This window comes from Plecotus auritus (genome assembly GCF_963455305.1).
Source record: "Plecotus auritus genome assembly, chromosome: 4".
Classification (NCBI taxonomy): Eukaryota; Metazoa; Chordata; class Mammalia; order Chiroptera; family Vespertilionidae; genus Plecotus; species Plecotus auritus.
Genome location: NC_137775.1, coordinates 75997430 through 76005077, shown reverse-complemented (window position 1 = coordinate 76005077; position 7648 = coordinate 75997430).

The following is a 7648-nucleotide window of genomic DNA, read 5'->3' as shown; positions in this document are numbered from 1 at the left end:
CCAGATCACCTCTCTCTGCTTCTTCTTAAACTTTGGGCTGCGATTGCAGGGTTGTCACCTGAATGAGATGACATGGCATCTCTGTCTGCAACTGGAGTATTGCTCCAACAGGAAGCAGGGAACTGGGTCTGCAGCTTCCTGTTGGCCTGTCTTCCACTGGATCAAAATAGCCATGTGTCCAAAGTGGAAATGTGGAAAAAAAAAAAAAATATCCTAATTTCATTCATTTACCCTACAGACATTTTTTTTTTAATATATCTTTATTGATTTCGGAGAGGAAGGGAGAAGGATAGAGAGTTAGAAACATCGATCAGCTGCCTCCTACACACCCCCTACTGGGGATGCGCCCGCAACCAAGGTACATGCCCTTGACCGGAATGGAACCTGGGACCCTTCAATCCACAGGCTGACACTCTATGCACTGAGCCAAACTGGTTAGGGCTACCCTACAGACATTTAAGCTGAATGTAAACATTACCTTTCATTCACTTGAAGAAACATCAATGATTTTATATTTTTTACTTGCTTACACACAAACTCAAACACATAAACACTCGTGTAATCTCTATTGCAAAATCCTGCTTAAAACTTGTGTATTATAAGACTGTGGGCCAAAGAAAGGAAGACAGCAGTGTTATGAGCTCCTGAGTAAGACTGAACATAGAGAAGATAAAATCTCAAAGATTATCGAAAGTTAGAAGTAAAGTTGCCCAAAACAGAACCATTATGCATACATATCACTTCTCTACTACTCTGATTTCCAAAAGGCATTGCCAGTAAAAGCTTTAAGTTGAGCCCTAACCGGTTTGGCTCAGTGGATAGAGCATCGGCCTGTGGACTGAAGGGTACCAGGTTCGACTCTGGTCAAGGGCATATACCTTGGTTGCAGGCACATCCCCAGTAGGGAATGTGCAGGAGGCAGCTGAATAGATGTGACTAACTCTCTATCCCTCTCTCTTCCTCTCTGTAAAAAAAAAAAATCAATAGAATTTATTTAAAAAAAAAAAAAAAGCTTTAAGTTGATTAGGGGTATAATTCCTATTCCTGAGAGGAAATAGGAAGCCAGTAGCTGAGGCAGAGGAGCTGAGAGCATCCAGGGTCAGGCAATCCAGAGCTAACGAGGTGATAAAGGACTGGAAGACTATGAGTCACTAACTACTGCTGGCATTTTTTCTGGAACAGGTTTGAATACACTTATTATCTAAAATCCACCACCACTTTTTTTTATTTTTTTTTTATGAGTTTGAATCTGGTCCAAGGTACTCTAAAATCACCTCCAGGGTTGGGATGCTTTCCTCGTTTCCTGTCACGAGACCGTAAAACAAGACAAGAGTCTGACGGGTGATTGGGAAGTAGCGAAAAATTGGAAATTATCTCCAGTTTATGTCTAAGTTGATTTAAATCAGAAGATGGGCCGAAACTCGAGCAGGACAAGCTCATAGTCTTATGAGCCAATTCAAAATGAGCTTTAAAATAAATTTAGAACCCAAAAGGCAATTTAATTCAAAATTCCTCTAGGCAGAAAACCAATGGGACTTTAAAACATGGTAAAATGCAAATAAAAGGGCAGATTCAAGGGTAAAAATATTTTACAAGCTCCAGTGACAGCACAAAAGCGCTATTTAAATATAAGATAGTAGGAAGCTGATATTGTACAGCTTTTTATTTTTAAAGCACTAGACTGGAAATGAGTAGATCCTGATAGAGTTTTGGCTCTGCCAATAACTAACAGCCTTGGGCTAGTCATATAAAATTTTCTGATCCTTAGGTTCCTCACTGCTGAAAGAAAGGTGAGAGATAATTGATATATTTCACACCCTCAAATGCTTGGTTTTGTATCTACTTGGGAACCTCGAACTTTGAAATGTCTGAAAGGTCTACACCATTTGATTATCTTATAAAGTGGAATTGCTTTAAAATTCAATTTGATACTTATAGTTCCTTCCCCCTGCAGTAGACTAAAACCCAACCTCAACTCACCCTATGTAAATTTAGTTTACAGAAAATTAATAGTTTTGTATGACAAGGTAAGAAGTTTTCAGAATTGAGAAGATATTTTGAGGTTGGTAAAATATTTTTTCTTCAAATAGTTTTTCCTTAATCCGCAAAACATTATAATTAAAAGAGACTATGAAATAAAGTAACTATTTCTCTCTGGCAAGAAAGAATAAAATGTTTACTAAAGGATGGGTGGACTTTTTCAATCAATGCTTGGCCAGTATCCCATCTCCATTCCTCCCACAACTTCCTCATACTCTCTACACCCTTTTCCCACCATCATCTCACCTCCAACTAAGAGGAAGACTTGCCTTAGCCCTCAGTTTCTTCATGAGTTGTGGTTCAGAAAATTGTCTTGTTCCTTCCAGTAAGTTTTGCTCCTTTCCTCCAAGTGACTCTAATATTTGACATCATAGGAGGTACTACTTTTATTTTTGAAAAGTTCATATCAATCTTAAGGCATGCCTTAGAAATAAAACTTTATTCTTATTAGAAAGGGTATGCCTCTAAGCTTATTGCCTAATGTGATGGGCAACTATCCAGTTTTAAAATAAATAAAGACACTTGATTTACCATGCAATTCATAGACGCTAAAAGGTGAATCCTATTATGAATCACCATTGATTGAGTAACGCACAGAGAAACTTACCATGTAATTCTGTTGTAAAATGCTATTGATTTACTGTACAATATATAGGAGCTCATGGTGTGGCCTTATTGGGAGGCTCTTATTCACCGCAATGTAGCATGAAACAACAGAGTCCATCGGTGGTGAAACTCTGGTTTAGTATGATCTCAGAGGACCTAATTGTGTCCCTCTATGGTAACAAAACTTGGACTTTCATTAATCCGTTGTGAATTTCTCATTAGAGGCCCCTCTGTACCCTGAGATGTGGCTCCAACCAACCATGAACAATGGCAAGCACAGTCTTACTCTATGGATCTAATTCATGAAAAAGCAACCTCGGGAGAATAGCTTCTGGCAGAAGGCATGTGCGTTACTAATCTTTCCCTTAGTAAAAAGGAGGAAGATTTTTCTAGCGCCAAAAATAATTTAATCAGAGTTCTTAGCTTAAAAATGCCAAATACGACAAGAGAAAGAACAATGTGATCATCTTTAGTGATCATTCACTTTAAGAGTAGCTATATTTTATAAACGCTTTGAGATTGCTTGTGAACATTTTAATTTTATTTTTTATTTAGAAAATTCTGCTAATCGTTATTTAAACCATGTACAACTAAATGAGGTAACACAACATAAAATAGATTATTATTCTAAAGATTTTTTTGAAGTCTTCCAAGATTTTCTAATTTGAAAATTATATAAAAGAAGTCATAAAATGTATAAAATTGCATGATATTTTTAGTCTAAATACTGTTATCAACTTATAACATTTTACTTCTAAATTTAATTATAAATATTCCTCAATGGGAAATAATTTTTATTCCAAAGGTTATCATAAATCTGTTGCTCTTTAGATTTCCTTGAAATCTAGTAAAATAAGCTCTTTTCAGAAGAAACCCCAGTGTCAAACATAATTTTTTGTGTATGTTAAGTTTATGTCCTTTATATAAATTATTCAAATCTGCCTTTCTCTTAACCCTGCATATTTCTTCTTTGACATAACATCAAAATGTACTTACTAGTAAGAAAATGAGTGAATAGTCATTCATTTCAGTCCTTTGTACTGTTCAAGAAACACATTGTGATTTAATATGCTACAAAGACTCCTTCAGCTTCACAGGCAGATGAAACTCCATGCTACATGGGATTTCTTCCAGAAACTTTAGTTTACAAATGTTCTTTTCTTATGTGAATGTAGAGTGTAACTCTGAAAACAATATTTGAGGGGCTGCTTGAATCTGATATACTATTGTATTTTCTGTCAGTCAAAGACTAATTACCGCTGACATGTATTATCCTATCTAATAAAGAGTGAATATGAAAAAAACCAAGATGGTGGCATAGGTAAGCACCTAAACTGCTGCCCCACACAACAATTTCAAAACTACAACTAAAAGACAGAACAGACACCATCCAGAACCACAGGAAAGCTGGCTGAGTGGAAATTCTACAACTAGAAGGAAAGAGGAAATCTCACGGAGAAGGAGTGGCAAAGGGCTGAGGTATGGAGACATGCATGCAGAGATGAAGGGCGGTGGAGTGCCTGGCTGGCTTTCTCTGGCGAGAGGGGGAAGGAAGCCCCAACTGCACTGAACCCCAGTTCCAGGCGAAACCCTGTGGACCCAGGCTCATACAGGGGGAGTTTAGACTGTCAGGTAGAGAGAAAGGCACACAGAGACTCGGAGACTTGGGGGAGCCACGGCAGCAGGGGTCTGGAGGCACGAGTGTGCACAAAGACTGACTGCGGAGGTTACCACAGGCTTTCCCTAGCGGAAGGGAGTCAGAAGCTCCTGACTGCACTGAACCCCAGTTCCGACTGCACTGAACCGCAGTTCCGGGCGAGCCCCTGGGGACCCACGCTCTTACGGGGGAAATCTGGACTGTCAGGCAGAAAGTCGGGAACCACGAAAGGCAGAGGTCTGGAGGCGCGCGCATGCAAGGGCAGGGCTGACGGGAAGCCAAGACTGTCTGCTCCACCCTGAGACTCCACCCCTTCCAAGCTGAGCACAGAGGCTTTTGCAATCTGGCAAAGCTAATCCTATAAGGCTGTCTCCAGCACCGAAAATCTCCCAGCATAGACACAGCTGATCCTCACAGCCAACTGGCCTGCAGGTCAATTCCTCCCAGTGATACCAACAACAATCAAGACTTAACTACAACAAGGCTGTACACATAGTCTACAAAGGGGTGCACCAAGAGTGTCCACCTCAGGTTAACTGGGGAGGCCGACCCACTGGGCCATATAGGAAACCTAGCACACAAAGCTACCTTACCAACTCAGGAAGCAGTGAAAAATGTGGAGACGAAGAAACAGATCACAAATGAAAGAAATGGAGGAAAACAAACGACTGGATATAGAATTCAAAACCACGGTTATAAGGCTTTTCAAGAATATTCTAGAAAAGGCCGATAAATATAATGAGACCCTCGAAGATATGAAAAAGGACCAACTAGAAATTAAACATACACTGACTAAAATAAAAAATATTATACAGTGACCCAACAGCAGACTAGAGGAACACAAGAATCAAGTCAAAGATTTGAAATACAAAGAAGCAAAAAACACTCAACTGGAAAAGCAAAAAGAAAAAAGAATCCAAAAAGTTGAAGATAGTGTAAGAAGCCTCTGGGACAACTTCAAGCATACCAACATCAGAATTATGGGGGTGCCAGAAGAAGAGAGAGAGCAAGATACTGAAAACCTTTTGGAAGAAATAATGACAGAAAACTTCCCCCACCTGGTGAAAGAAATAGACTTACAAGTCCAGGAAGTGCACAGAACCCCAAACAAAAGGAATCCAAAGAGGACCACACCAAGACACATCATCATTAAAATGCCAAGAGCAAAAGACAAAGAGAGAATATTAAAAGCAGCAAGAGAAAAACAGTTAATTACCTACAAGGGAGCACCCATACGATTGTCAGCTGATTTCTCAACAGAAACTATGCAGGCCAGATGGGATTGGCAAGAAATATTCAAAGTGATGAATAGCAAGAACCTACAACCAAGACTACTCTACCCAGCAAAGCTATTATTCAGAATGGAAGGTCAGATAAAGAGCTTCACAAATAAGAAAAAGCTAAAGGAGTTCATCACCACCAAACCAGTATTATATGAAATGCTGAAAGGTATTCTTTAAGAAGAGGAAGAAGAAAAAAGTAAAGATAAAAATTATGAACAACAAATACATATCTATTAACAAGTGAACCTAAAAATCAAGTGAATTAAAAATCTGATGAACAGAATAAACTGGTGAATATAATAGAATCAGGGGCATAGAAAGGGAGTGGACTGATAATTCTCAGGGGGAAAGGGGTAGGGGGGTACAGGAAGAGACTGGACAAAAATCGTACACCTATGGATGAGGACTGTGGGCGGGAGGTAAGGGCAAAGGGTGGGGTGGGAACTGGGTGGAGGGGAACTATGAGGGGGAAAAGGAGAAACAATTGTAATAATCTGAACAATAAAGATTTATTAAATTTTTAAAAAGATTAAAAAAATAGTGAATATGCTAATTGACCATCACACCCTCACAAAGATGGAAGCACCCGCAGCCAATAAGGAGGGAATATACTAATTGACTGTCACGCCCTCATAGATGGCAGCTCCCACAGCCACAAGATGGCAACGCCCAGGTCCCTCAGCCCCCCAGCTGCCCAGGGCCTCCCGAGGCTCAGATAACCAGGACTGGCCTAGGCTTGCACTGCCAGCAGTGGCAGCAGCAGAGGTGTGATGGGGGCGTCACCTTCCGCTGATGGCCGGGTAGCCTCCTGCCCCTGAGGGCTCCCAGACTGTGAGAGGGGGCAGGCCGGGCTGAGGGACCCCCCATTCAGTGCATAAATTTTCATGCACCAGGCCTCTAGTCTATACTAATAAAAGAGTAATATGCTAATTAGACTGGGAGACCTTCCAGGAGACCTTCCAGACGTCCTTCCGGACAAAGCCATGGTGGTCGGGCCGAGGCAGAGGTGGTTAGGGGCGATCAGGCTGGAGGGGTGGGCAGTTGGGGGCAAGCAGGCCAGCAGGGGGGGCAGTTGGGGGAGAGCTGGCTCGCAGTGGGGGACAGTTGAAGGCAAGCAGGCTGGCAGGGGGGCAGGTGGGGGTGATCATGCCAGCGGAGGGGGGGCAGCTGGGGATGAGCAGACCAACAGGGGGGCTATTGGGGGTGAGAAGGCAGGAGGGGGAGCAGTTCAGGGTGAGCAGGCCGGCAGGGGGGCAGTTGGGGGCAATCAGGCCAGCAGGCAGAGTGGTTAGGGGTGATCAGGCAGGCAGGCAGGTGAGCAGTTAGGAGCCAGCAGTCCCAGATTGCGAGAGGGATGTCCAACTGCCGGCAGTTGCACATCCCCCGAGGGGTCCCAGATTGGAGAGGGTGCAGGCCGGGCTGAGGGAAACCCTCCCTCCCATGCATGAATTTCGTGCACCGGGCCACTAGTCCTATATAATAAAAGGCTAATATGAAAATAGACTGAACAGCGGAACAACCAAACAACCAGTTGCTATGATGTGCGCTGACCACCAGGGGGTGTGCAGGGAACATGGCGGGCATCAGCCACGGCAGGATGGTGGAGGTGAGTAGGGGCGCCAGACCAGGCAGGGCACTGGTTGCTGTCATTGGGTCGAGCCTCTGCTGGTTACTGAAAATTCTTTGCTCTCACGCACCACAGTCCCACCCAATGCTCACACCTGCTGCCAACACCGGCCCCACTCACACCCATTGCTGGCGCCCAGCGCTGGCCCCGATCACTCGGCACCGTCAGTGGGTGCAAGCAGCAGCTGCCAGCCCTGATCGCTCCTCTGGACTTCTCCACTTCCTTCTGCTCCTGAGGGGCGATCAAGGTAGCAGCCGCCACTCACACCCGCTGATGGCACCAGCCCCAATCTCTCCACACCATCAGTGGGTGCAAGTGGGGCCGGCGCCATCAGGCTATGGGAGCAGCAGCGGTGGGAGCCAGCTGCCAGGAGACAGGGCACCGGGGGCTGTGGCAGGAGGGGCCAGGCAGGGGTGTGGAGGATGGGCTGAGACC